Source organism: Clavelina lepadiformis, chromosome 7 (genome assembly GCF_947623445.1).
Source record: "Clavelina lepadiformis chromosome 7, kaClaLepa1.1, whole genome shotgun sequence".
NCBI classification, from domain to species: domain Eukaryota; kingdom Metazoa; phylum Chordata; class Ascidiacea; order Aplousobranchia; family Clavelinidae; genus Clavelina; species Clavelina lepadiformis.
This window is the reverse complement of record NC_135246.1, coordinates 20,309,714-20,323,211: the sequence shown is the minus strand read 5'-3', so window position 1 is coordinate 20,323,211 and position 13,498 is coordinate 20,309,714.

Here is a 13,498-nt window from a genome sequence, read left to right as displayed (position 1 = left end):
ATGATAAATATAACATGGCGTTAGCTGATTGGTTGAGGTGTATGATATAAAAGGTTAAACTTGGTTGAAATCGTTCTGCTCGGGCTGGCTAGTCTTGGAGGGCTAGTCCCTTCAGGACTGGCTAGTACCTCTCTTATCTTGGGTATTTTTTCTGTTCTGCTGAATTGAAGTTATTGCTGAATTATTCGGAATTGGAATCATTACTGAATTTGAGTTATAGCTTTGTTTAAATGTGGAAAGATGGTGTAAATATTTCTAATTCGATACAACCTATTCGGACAATATAACAATTAAACTTTATGAAGTTGGTGTTGATTTGAAGAAACATTACAGAGACAGCAACGCATTTGCCCAAATATGTTCAAATATTTCAACATATTATGTTCAAATATTTCAAAATGCTTCCAAATATTTCTAAACCGGTTAAAGCTGTTTTAAATTTGGCCAAACATATCCAAACATGTCAAAAGGTTTCCAAATTATTGCAAACTGGTTTGAATTTGCCCAAACATATTAAGAGTCTGTAGTCCTATCCGAAGCCTTATGTTAAACAATGCAAAGTACCATTTTTCAATTTGAATTACCATCTAAACAAGCCCGGTCACCTCGCTGAGTTCTTTATCCGCCGAGATGTAGGATAAAAGGACTTAATGCAGTATTTTGAGCAAATTCTTGAATCTGGAATTCACACACTAAATGATTCAAACTTTTTTCTTTACATTTTTCGGGAGTGCGCTCAGGCTGCTTGTTCTTCAGTCCTTTGTACTCCAGATCACTCGATATCCTCGTTGCTTGTCGGACTCTCCTCAAATTCAAATCATCGACGACCTGGATCGCTCTTCCTTTTGTCATTTTGAGATCCTCCTGGTATTTTATCTGAACATAAATGAACAGGATTTTAAAATTCCTCAAAAATATTTTAAAATAATAAATATGTCAAAATGTTTCGAAATATTTCCAAACCGGTTTACATTTGACAATTGCATTTAACCGGTTTACATTGGCCCAAATATGTTCAAACGTTTTAAAATTTTTCCAAACCGGTCAAAGCTGTTTTAAATTTGAAAAAAAATGTTCAAATATGTAAAAAGGTTTGCAAATGTTTCCAAACTAGTTCAAACCGGTTTATATTTGCACAAATATGTTCAAATGTTTCGAAATGTTTCCAAACCGGTTAAAGCAGTTTTCAATTTGGCAAAAACGGTCCAAATATATCAAAATGTTTCCAAATATTTCCAAACCAGTTCCAACCGGTTTACATTTGCACAAATAAATTCAAATATTTCAAAAAGTTTCTAAATATTTCCAAACTAGTTCAAACCGGTTTACATTTGCCCAAATATGTTCAAATATTTCAAAATGTTTCGAAATATTTCCAAACTGGTTAAAGCTGTTTTACATTTGCCCAAATACATTCAAATGTTTAGAAATAATTCCAAACCAGTTCAAACCGGTTTACATTTGCCCAAATATGTTCAAATAATTCAAAATGTTTCGAAATATTTCCAAACCAGTTCTAACCGGTTTACATTTGCCCAAATATATTCAAATGTTTCGAAATATTTCCAAACTGGTAAAAGCTGTTTTGAATTTGGTAAAAAACGTCCAAATATATCAAAATGTTTCCAAATATTTCCAAACCAGCTCAAACCGGTTTACATTTTCCCAAATATGTTCAAATATTTCAAAATGTTTCCAAATATTTCTAAACCGGTTAAAGCTTTTTTAAATTGGGCCAAAAATGTCCAAATATGTCCAAATGTTTCAAAATATTTCCAAACCAGTTCAAACCGGTTTGCATTTTCCCGAATTGGTTCAAATATTTCAAAATGTTTCGAAATATTTCCAAACCAGTAAAAGCTGTTTTAAATTTCGCCAGAAATGTCCAAATATGTCAAAATGTTTCCAAATATTTCCAAACCAATTCAAACCGGTTTACATTTGCCCAAATATGATCAAATATTTAAAAATGTTTCGAAATATTTCCAAACTGGTTAAAGCTGTTTTAAATTTGCCCAAAAATGTTCAAATATGTAAAACTGTTCACCAGTATTTCCTAAACTGTTTACATTTGGCCAAACATGTCCAAACATGTCAAAAGGTTTCCAAATTATTCCAAACTGGTTTAAATTTGCCCAGACATGTTAACGGTCTGTAGTCCCATCCGAAGCCTTATGTTAAACAATGCAAAGTACCATTTTTCAATTTGAATTACCATCTAAACAAGCCCGGTCACCTCGCTGAGTTTTGTATCCGCCGAGATGTAGGATAAAAGAACTTAATGCAGTATTTTGAGCAAAACCTTGAATCTGGAATTCTCACACTAAATGATTCAAACTTTTTTCTTTACATTTTTCGGGAGTGCGCTCAGGCTGCTTGTTCTTCAGTCCTTTGTACTCCAGATCACTCGATATCCTCGTTGCTTGTCGGACTCTCCTCAAATAAAACTCATCGACGACATTGATCACTCTTCCTTTTGTCATTTTGAGATCCTCCTGGTATTTTATCTGAACATAAATGAATAGGATTTTAAAATATTTCAATATTAAATATTTCTAAATGTTTCGAAATATTTCCAAACCGGTTAAAGCTGTTTAAAATTTGGCAAAAAAATGTCCAAATATGTCAAAATGTTTTCAAATATTTTCAAACCAGTTCAAGCCGGTTCGGTTCACATTTCCCCAAATAAGTAAAAATATTTCAAAATATTTCGAAATACTTCCAAACCGTTTAAAGCTGTTTTAAATTTGCCCAAATATATTCAAATGTTTCAAAATGTTTCCAAATATATCCAAACCAGTAAAATCTGTTTTAAATTTCGCCAGAAATGTCTAATTTGTCGAAATGTTTCCAAATATTTCCAAACCAGTTCAAACCGGTTTAAATTTGCCCAAATATGTTCAAATATTACAAAATGTTTCAAAATATTTCCAAACCGGTAAAAGCCGTTTTAAATTTAGCCTGAAATGTTTAAATCTGTCAAAATGTTTCCAAATATTTTCAAACCAGTTCAAACCGGTTTACATTTGCCCAAATATGTTCAAATATTTCAAAATGTTTCGAAATATTTCCAAACCGGTTAAAGCTATTTTACATTTGCACAAATATATTGAAATATTTCAAAATATTTCCAAACCAGTTCAAACCGGTTTACATTTGCACAAATATGTTCAAATATTTCAAAATGTTTCGAAATATTTCCAAACCGGTTAAAGCTATTTTACATTTGCACAAATATATTGAAATATTTCAAAATATTTCCAAACCAGTTCAAACCGTATTACATTTGCCCAAATATGTTCAACTACTTCAAAATGTTTCAAAATATTTCCAAACCGGTAAAAGCTTTTTAAATTTGGCCAAAAATGTTCAAATATGTCCAAATGTTTCGAAATATTTCCAAACCAGTTCAAACCGGTTTACATTTGTTCAAATATGTTCAAAAGTTTCGAAATTTTTCCAAACCGGTTAAAGCTGTTTTAAATTTGCCCAAAAATGTCCAAATCTGTCAAAATGTTTCCAAATATTTCCAAACCAGTTCCAACCGGTTTACAATTGCACAAATATGTTCAAATATTTCAAAATGTTTCCAAATATTTCTAAACCAGTGCAAACCGGTTTACATTTGTTCAAATATGTTCAAATATTTCAAAATGTTTCCAAATCATTCCAAACCGGTTAAAGCTTTTTTAAATTTAGCCAAACATGTCCAAATATATCAAAATATTGCTAAATATTTCCAAACCAGTTCAAACCAGTTTAAATTTGCCCAAATATGTTCAAATATTACAAAATGTTTCGAAATATTTCCTAACTGGTAAAAGCTATCTTAATTTGTGCAGAAATGTCCAAATATGTCAAAATGTATCAAAATATTTCCAAACCATTTCAAACTGCTTTACATTTGCCCAAATATATTCAAATATTTCAAATTGTTTCTAAAAATTTCCAAACCAGTAAAATCTGTTTTAAATTTGGCCAGAAATGTATAAATATGTCAAAATGTTTCCAAATATTTCCAAACCAGTTCAAACCGGTTTACATTTGCCCAAATATGTTTAAATATCTGAACATATTATGTTCAAATATTTCAAAATGTTTCCAAAGACTTCCAAACAAGTAAAATCTTTTATTTGGCCAAACATGTCCAATTATATCAAAATATTTCCAAATATTTTCAAACCAGTTCAAACCGGTTTACATTTGCCAAAATTTGTTCAAATATTTCAAAATGTTTCCAAATATTTCCAAATTGGTTAAAGCTGTTTTAAATTTGGCGAAAATTTCCAAACATGTCAAAAGGTTTCCAAATTATTCCAAACTGGTTTAAATTTGCCCAAACATATTAAGGGTCTGTAGTCCTATCCGAAGCCTTATGTTAAACAATGCAAAGTACCATTTTTCAATTTGAATTACCATCTAAACAAGCCCGGTCACTTCGCTGAGTTTTGTATCCGCCGAGATGTAGGATAAAAGGACTTAATGCAGTTTTTTGAGCAAATTCTTGAATCTGGAATTCTCACACTAAATGATTCAAACTTTTTTCTTTACATTTTTCGGGAGTGCGCTCCTGCTGCTTGTTCTTCAGTCCTTTGTACTCCAGATCACTCGATATCCTCGTTGCTTGTCGGACTCTCCTCAAATAAAACTCATCGACGACCTTGATCGCTCTTCCTTTTGTCATTTTGAGATCCTCCTGGTATTTTATCTGAACATAAATGAACAGGATTTCAAAATTCTTCCAAAATATTTTAAGATAATAAATATGTCAAAATGTTTCGAAATATTTTCAAACCGGTTTACGTTTCACATTTGCATTTAACCGGTTTACATTTGCCCAAATACGTTAAAATTTTTCGAAATATTTCCAAACCGGTTAAAGCTGTTTTAAATTTCGCCAGAAATGTCCATATATGTCAAAATGTTTGGAAATATTTCCAAAACGGTTCAAACCGGTTTACATTTGCACAAATATGTTCAAATATTTAAAAATGTTTGGAAATATTTTCAAACCAGTTCTAACCGGTTTAAATTTGCCCAAATATGTTTAAGGAATAAGTCTATTCAAAAACCTAGCGACCCAAGCCTACAGCCCTGCAAGCCTAATCTACTAAAACAGGGGTGTGCAACCTTTTGTACAAGAGGGCCAAATCCCAACAACTGGTTGAAACCGCGGGCCACACCTTTAATTAACATACACGTAGTTAAAAGCACAAAATCAATAACAGTTTCTTTCGTTTTTCGTCTGTAGCGGCCTGGGAGCCGCTTTCAATACCGTTATATCAATTGTGAAAACGTATGCGCCATTTAATTATTGAAACATTGTTCTTTGATAAAACTGCAGCTAGCATTTAATATTTGGCTGCAGCTGCAACTTGATAAAACTGCAATCGTAATGTAATATTTGGAAACTTGCCCTAAATAACTTTATGTGAAAACGCCGTTTAGTGCGTTACCAGGTGATTTCATAACATTCCAGTTTTAACTGAATGTAATTCCCAGTGCCAACGCTTTGTTTTTATCGTTCACACATTCTGAAATGTTCGTGTATATTGTGTTGAATATTTCCGTTCACATCGCTCCGCTTTATAAACTCGAACTGATACGCGAGTAGCGCCGCAGACAGAGAGATACTGAATCGTACGAACGTGCTACGTTATTCGCGAAATTGTAATTCCTTAAACTTGTTTTAAATGATGAATGTTAAGTTTGTGAATGTATTATAATCGGAACCTGTACAGTTCCTACATTAAAGGATTGCTTCTGATAAACTGTATCTGTTAATCGTAAGAACTTGCGGTTAGTAGACGTAAGGTTAGAGCATTCTAACCGCACGCAACCACAGAGTCAGATCATTAATTCGGCAGGTAAATTAAGTCCGAATAACATAAGTTAAGACAAGCAGTGATCTCTGCATTTTGGTGACCCCGACGTTGACACGACGTGTTTCAATCCCTACAGCCCCGTTCTTCACTGGTAAGTGGATTTTGCATGTTCTTTTTACAAATAGCTGCAACCCTAGTTTGTAATGCATGCCCACCAGCTCGTAATGCATGCTCACTTGGCTTAGGCTATCATTTTACACCGCGCTGTAATATGCAATAAAAGTTTTGTCGTGAAATTTTTTCTTCGGGATCTTTTGTGCCCAACATTTTTGCGCGGTGTCGGCGAATTTTTTATCGGTTCTGATAAATGCCAAAACCGTTGCCGACACTACGAAAAGTTACTTCTCTACCAGGCAAAGCTAAGTCAGAGTATCACATTAGCACACGATTAACCACAAGGCCCGTCGAGTCAATTCAGGATACGACCATGTCGAACGAAAACGAAGAACAATCGGCAGAGCCCTCCAGCAATGAGGCGGCCGGACCCTCTGGTCTGGGGGCTGACAGGAAAGAACTGATAAGTGTGCGGACACAGGACACTACCTCGAGGAACGATTTGTTTTCACACGTCAAGCTTCCTACCTTTTGGAAATTCAATCCTGAAGCATGGATCTCCCACCTGGAACACAAATTTTCTCTGTATCGCATCGCTTCGCAAACAAACCGTTACTTGCTAGCAGTAGAAGCAATACCGGCTACAGACCTTGCATTACTTCGTTTGCCTTCTGCGTCGGCTCAGGACTGTTACGACACCTTGATCAACGAAATTTTGAGGAACTTTGATAAACGTGAGGATCATTTGGATTTTTTGTTGGCTGACCTCACGCTGCATGGTCAATCACCCAAACATTTAATGCGGGAATTGATGAGTGCAGTAGGTCAAGAGAATCTTACTCCGCCAGTGGTTAAACTAATTCGTGCGAAATTTCTCAAAGCGTTACCGCCGTACGTCGCAATTGCGCTAGCCAGCGTGGAACATGAAAATCTACAGAGCCTCGCAAACAAAGCGCACGAAGTATTGTTGCTTAAACAACCGCAAACTGCACGGAACAACCTTTCGCTTGCTATCACTAATACGGAAGGACAACAACATGCAACGAAGAGTTTCGGACCAAGAAATCCTTACTACTCCAACGAAAATCCAGCAAACCAACGCAAAGCATTCAACGCGACTTGGCAACAACGATCGTCACACGCAAACAATGGACGGTTCCACGAATCAGGCAACTACAACGTCTGTGATCGAGATGACCAACGACCACGCGGTTCTTCCTTCACGAACAAACGCAACGACAGGTTCTCAAATTCGCCTGCCACCTTTCCGAAACGAGAATATCAACGCAACAATTACGATGGTGCTTCCCCTGGTGATTACCCTGGTGCTTCCCGTGGTTCTGATGGCTTATGTTACTATCACGCGCGTTTTGGAAGGGATGCGCGCCGCTGTCACCCAACATGCTACATGTGGAAAAAACAGTCACAAGCGACAAAAAACGCTTGGCGGTCGACGCAACAATAGAACGCTCAGCCCCGTCGATCGCATCAGCTGCCATAAGAGGCTGCCCTTTGTTGACTGTTTATGATTACTGCAATGATATTCATTTTTATGTTGATAGCGCGGCCGCAACTTCGCTGTTATCGGCTAGTTCAGCTGACAAATTAAATCGGGAACCAAAAACGCCGCTTTTTGCAGCCAACAACACGCTTATTACTACGTATGGCATTAAACAGCTTAATGTTTCTCTGCATCCTCGCTTTTCTTATCCCTTTGAGTTTGTGCTGGCGGACACACCCTTTTGCATCCTGGGATTGGATTTTCTCACTAACTACAACTTTGTCTTGGACCTTAAAGCAAAACAGCTGATAGATGTACCGAACCAACAACAATACACGTTAGAGCCTTTTGCACATGACCCGCTTCGAATATCCATTCTCAGTCAGATAAATCCTGTGGGCGATCTGCTACATCAATTCCCGTACCTGCTACAACCCTTGTCAGCTGCTGTTAAACCGGTGAAACATTCCATCGTTCACCATATTCATACCACAGGTCCGCCTGTGCGTTCACGCCCGCGTCGTTATAGTCCAGAAACAATGGAAATCTTGAAGAAAGAAATCGACAGCTTGCTGGAACGGGGAATCATCCGCTACAGTGATTCGCCTTACGGAAGTCCAGCGTTACTCGTTCCTAAAGGCTCGTCAGGCAACAAGTATTGTCTTGTCATTGATTACAAACTGGTCAATAAACAAACAACCGACAGCTGTTACCCTCTTCCGTTCCTACACAGCTTTTCAGATGTCTTGTATGGTAAGACTGTCTTCTCCAAGTTAGATCTCCAGGCCGCCTACCACCAAATTGAGGTGGCTCCTGAGGATGTTCATAAGACGGCATTTGTTTGCCTCCTTGGACAATTTGAATATACAAGACTTCCGTTTGGTCTGTCCGTCGCGCCACGGACGTTTTCCTGACTCATAGGAGAAGTGGTACGCCCTCTTCAGCACCTTGGAATCTTTGCCTACCTCGATGATATCATCATTGGAAGTAGTAATCTGTCGGAACATCTTGAACACCTTAAGATGCTTTTTCAACGGCTTGATGAATTCGGCTTAACGCTGAATTTCGGCAAATGTGAATTCAACCGCAAGTCTCTTGAATACCTAGGACATCACATAAGTTCTGAGGGTATACGACCAACTCAAGAAAAAGTGCAAGCCATTCTCGATTACTCTCAGCCAAAAACCTGCAAACAGCTGAAAAGTTACTTGGGCGTTTATTGCTATTATTTTCGTTTCCTGAAGCATTGCTCTACCATGTTGCAGCCGCTGTACAAACTAGTTTCAGGCAATCGAAACAAACGCGCCCCTTTACATTGGAATGCGGATGCAGAACGCGCGTTCGCTGATAGCAAACAAGCTATTGCAAATGCTAGCACTTTGGCGTTTCCGAAACTCCACGCCCCAACTTATTTAACAGTTGACGCTTCATTGACCGGTATTGGAGCAACGTTGGAACAACAACAAGGAAACCAACTTGTCCCGTTAGCCTTCTTTTCAAGACAGCTGACTGCAAGTCAACAGAAATACAGTTGCTTTGACCGAGAACTGTTGGCCGCTTACAAGTCCATTCGACATTTTCGCTACTTCTTGACAGGCCGTCAATTCACCTTACGTACTGACCATCTACCTCTGGTTTCTAGTCTCGGGAAGCTCTCCGAACACTACTCACCAAGACAATTCCGACAATTGTTGTTCATTTCAGAATATACGACAACCGTGGAACACATCAAAGGTTCTGATAACGTGGTGGCGGACCTTTTGTCAAGGTCGCATAATGCAACACCCGACATTAATGCTATTTCCAATTTTCCGCCGCCTTTAGAATATGAAAAAATAGCACAAGCTCAAATCACTGATCCTGCCATTCAGAAACTACGCGCCGCGACAACAGCACTCAAACTCCAAGACTGCAAGCTGCCCAATAACGACGTAACCATTCTTTGTGACGTGTCCGCCGAGACAGAGCGTGTTCTGGTTCCGTCCTCCTTCCGACGTCAAGTCTTTCTGCACTTACATAACTTATCGCATCCTGGAAAGAAAGCCACCATCAAGCTCATCAAGGAACGATTTATCTGGACAGGGATGTGTAAACAAATCGCTACCTGGGTCCAGCAATGCCCAAACTGCCAAGAAGGAAAAATATTCCGCCACACCAAAACCGCACCAGGGACATTTAAAGTTCCTGAAGGTCGATTTTCCGATGTTGCAATTGACCTGATTGGACCACTTCCAACCTCACATGGTTACAAATACATCCTTACATGTATTGACCGATATACTCGGTTCGTTCAAGCCATACCACTTCCGGATGCCACCACAGAAACCGTCGCCGCTTACTTTGTAAATCACTGGTGTTCCTTGGTCGGCGTTCCAATCATCCTCACAAGTGATCGTGGACCGTGTTTCACAAGTTCTGCTTGGGCGGAAATTATGCGCTCTCTAGGTATTCAACATAAGCTGACAACTGCTTACCACCCCATGTCCAATGGAATTACGGAACGTGCAAATGCGGAGATCAAGCGCGACATCAAGTGTTCCGATGAACCTGAGCGTTGGTTTCACAAATTGGGTTTTATTGTCCTAGCTCTGCGTAATCGCTATCTTCAGGACCTGAAATGTACACCCGCTGAGTTAGCTTTTGGACACACCTTACGTCTCCCTGGTGGTTTCTTCTCAGACGCCAAGCTTGCCTCTGCAGTTCCTACATCCAGCTACCTCGGTGCATATCGAGAATTCATCAACGACCTTCAGTTTACACCAACGACCGCTCATACGAAATTCATGCAGTCCTACGTTCACCCGGATTTGAAACATTGTGACCGCGTCTATGTGCGCTGTGACCATGTCAAAAGAGCGTTAGAACGCCCGTATGTTGGTCCGTTTCCAGTATTGGAGAGATACGAAAAGTATTTTGTTATTTCTCGCCAGGGCAAACCGGACCGCGTTTCCCTCGACCGTCTAAAGCCTAGCTACACTATCGATATTGATGCCCCTTTAACATCAACACCTTCGCATCAACAACAGAATTTTTCTTTGCAGACGCAAGATCCTGCTCCGCAGTCACTGCCCTCCTCCTCAACGAGACGACAAACGGTACCACCGACTGTTACTGCTCCCGAGCCAACAAAACCTCCTACGGTTGTAAAGACGTCTCGAACTGGTCGCAAAATTATTCCACCGAAACGTTTCGCAAATTATAAAAGCAACATGTTCATTTGCTTGATGCTTTCGTGCCTCTGCTTGTTCTCATCAGCCGAACAGAGGAACTTCCAACAAGCCGACCAAGAATTTCTATTATGCCAACGATCACACTCTCTTGGGTTGTATACCTTTGATGACGACATGCATTGCCAAAAGCAGACACCCTTCACCATACACAACTGCTCTGCTACCGTGTTTTCTCCAGATCTGCATCTCCAGAAGATTCCTGCAACAGTTTGCACTTCACAGATTACGTCCTGGAGCACCATTTACTTCTTTTTTGGGAGTTATCAAAAATCGGCCAATACCATTGACGCACACCCACCTTACAATCAAAAATGTACGTCTTGGAATGAAACCAAAGTTTCATCGAATGGCCCACTCATCCAATCTAATCCTGCAGCGTACTCCACACGGAATGCCGTCCATTACAAGTTTGTCTGGCCGACTTCAGCGTCAGGGACTGTAACCAACGACTTCCTGTTTCACACTACAATCTACTACGATTACGTCACGGACACAATGACGTCGTCGCTGGGATCGCTAGCATCGTGCTCAATCGAGCGTGGATATTGCTTAACAGGCAATCGTATGTTTATATGGCGAGTACCCTCGAAAATCAACTGCCCCCCCACCAAACTACTTGGATCACATAAGATGCTACTTCATTACAACTCTACGTCTTTGTATAGAGTTTCCTTACCTGACCTGGGAATCTCCGTACATCACTGGAGGAAATGTTCCACACGTGCGAAAAGCTACTATGGCGAGCAGATTCACTGCGACAACAACAACTTTATCTATCGCTACCAGCAATGTACAGAGCAGAGTTGGATCAATTGTAATTTGTAATTGAGCTGAATGTAATTAATTACATTTTTCATGTAATTGTAATTGTAATTGTAATTGAAGCATTTTTATTTTGTGTAATTGTAATTGTAATTGTAATTTGATAAAATTTTTGCCTAATTACAATTTCAATTACATTGTTATTGAGACCTGACAAGCACAACATAAAATAATTAAGCCTATTTACATAGATGTGCTATGCGTGCCTCGTTAACTAGATAATTCAGCCATGCTTTAGCATACTTCAGCAGCAACAGAAAACTTAGTAAATTACAATATAGTCTAAATCTTAATATTTCAAAAATGGATGAACAGCAAATAAACTCTTCCGAAACCTGTGCTGAACCCTTTCCTATGCCACTGTCAGAGTTTTTTTTAAATCTTTGACCAGTACTGAGGCTTGCTGCAACAATTGCAAAAAGAAATTTAAGTTTTCAACCAAGGCTTCATCAAACTTGATCACGCATTTGAAGAGATGTTCTCCCAATCTTTATCCTAAATATATAAACCTCAAAAGAAAACACCAGGAAAACACGAAGAAGACAGATAGATAGATAGATAGATAGATAGATAGATAGATAGATAGATAGATAGATAGATAGATAGATAGATAGATAGATAGATAGATAGATAGATAGATAGATAGATAGATAGATAGATAGATAGATAGATAGGTAGATCAGAGTCAACCACCTATCAAGTCATTTTTTCAAACTTGTTGTTCCCAGCGATTTGCTTCATATGATGCCACTCAAAAAGCATTAACAAAAGCTCTACTCAAATCAATAGCTTGTGATCAGTTACCATTAAGTATTGTAGATAGTCAAACATTCAGAAATCTGTTGTTGACTGCTGAACCAAGATATGTAATACCAAGCCGCTCCACATTTAGAAATTCCCTTATACCAACGGTTGTTCAGCAAATGGAAGAAGAGATGAGACGTGAAATTGCACGTTTGTCAAATGTTTACTTGACAATTGATCTCTGGACTAACCGCAACATGACAAGTTTCTTGGGCATCACTATGCATTTTGTTGATGCAGAATGGAAGCTACGCAGCTTTGTCCTGGCAGTGGACTCATTTTTAGGACAGCATACAGCTGAAAACATTGCTGAGGCTTATGACAACGTAATAGAAAAGTTTAGATTTACAATAAAAGTAAAAAAGGTTGTGTCAGACAATGCTTCCTCCATGATAAAAGCATTTCAGGTTTCCCTTCCTGAGTTCACACTGCATAAAACTGGTGAAGAAATCAATGAGGACAATGAGAAACAGTTGAATCCTGATCCTGAACAAGAAATGTCCGAGGAGGGTGCTGATTTGCATGCTCTTCTCACTTACTTACTAGAAAGAGTAAGCTGTTTTGCTCATACACAACAACTTTGTATTAAGGATTGTCTGCAACATTCGGAGTTTGCTAAGTCTTACGTTGGTAAGCAGCTGGGAAAGGTGGCCAAAATTGTAAATTCAGTAAGAAAATCTGTAAATGATACCTCTTATTTGCAACGTAAAAAAATAACGTTAAGAGCACAGAATGTGACAAGATGGAATTCGCAGCTTGTCATGTTGCAAAGTGTCTTAAAGGATCACGTAGAAGTTAACGCGGCTCTCACCTTGATCCAGTCACGGGAAAAAATAACAAATCAAGATTATTTGGCATTGAGTGAGCTCGTGAGTGTGCTACTGCCTTTCAAGGAAGCAATGCAGCAAGTTGAAGGAGAAAATATTGTAACATCCTCTTGCATTTGTCCGGTAGTGCTTGGCTTACTGAAAGCAATGGAACTACTAAAAAACTCAAATCTCCACTATTGCCAGAAACTGGCAACTAATCTTAAAGACTCTGTTTCTAAAAGGTTGTTGCCATATATAAATTCTCAACAGACTTGCATCTCTTCTTATTCATAATTCAATAAGTGAAGTCAACAGCTATTTGGGGGTAGAAACCATGCATTTCCATGAAGACCCACTAATGTATTGGAAGAAGAAGTCAGAAGAACTTCCCAC